This window comes from Cebus imitator, unplaced genomic scaffold (assembly GCF_001604975.1).
Source record: "Cebus imitator isolate Cc_AM_T3 unplaced genomic scaffold, Cebus_imitator-1.0 Scaffold803, whole genome shotgun sequence".
Taxonomy (NCBI): Eukaryota; Metazoa; Chordata; class Mammalia; order Primates; family Cebidae; genus Cebus; species Cebus imitator.
Genome location: NW_016108118.1, coordinates 322361 through 322989, shown reverse-complemented (window position 1 = coordinate 322989; position 629 = coordinate 322361). Strand labels below are relative to the sequence as shown.

At 36.1% G+C, this 629-nt stretch overlaps 1 non-coding gene across 1 annotated transcript; it reads left to right on the top strand.

Moving 5' to 3' along the window:
- Positions 1-267: 267 nt before the first annotated feature.
- On the top strand, positions 268-407 carry LOC119469742. The gene has a single exon (XR_005198574.1). It is a non-coding gene; the product is annotated as a U4 spliceosomal RNA (small nuclear RNA).
- The last annotated feature ends 222 nt before the right edge of the window (positions 408-629 follow it).

Genomic DNA, 629 nt, shown 5'->3' with positions numbered 1-629 from the left:
CCAAAGTGCTGGGATTACAGGTGTGAGCCACTGTGTCTGGCCTGTGACTACATTTCACTAAAATCATTTTTATAATCATGGAGCAACTCACAAACTTAGTACTTTGTAAACTATAAAACAAAATTTATATAATAAACAAGAAAGTCATGGGTCTAACAGAAGTATTGGGCAAGTAAAAACATATAATTTGTATGAAAAGATTCTGAACCATAAGCCATAATATATTACAGTAATAAATTCAATGCAAACTAGAAAGTACAGATTTGCAGCTTTGTGCAGTGGCAGTATCATAGTCAATGAGGTTTATCCGAGGCGCGATTAATGGAATTTAAAACTTTTCCCAGTACCCCACAAGGATGACGTGAAATATAGCCAGCACTGGCAATTTTTGGCAGTCTCTACGGGGACTGAATTATTTAAAAAAAGAAAAGAAAAGAAAAAAAGAAAGCAAAGATTTGCATTCAGCATTTTTGAGTATTTTTGTTTTCTAAAAAATCAGACATCTGGCTGGGTTTGGTGACACACACTTGTAATCCCAGCACTTTGAGAGGCCAAGGTGGGTGGATTCACTTGAGGTCAGGAGTTCAAGACTAGCTTCATCATATGGTGAAACACCATCTGTACAAAAA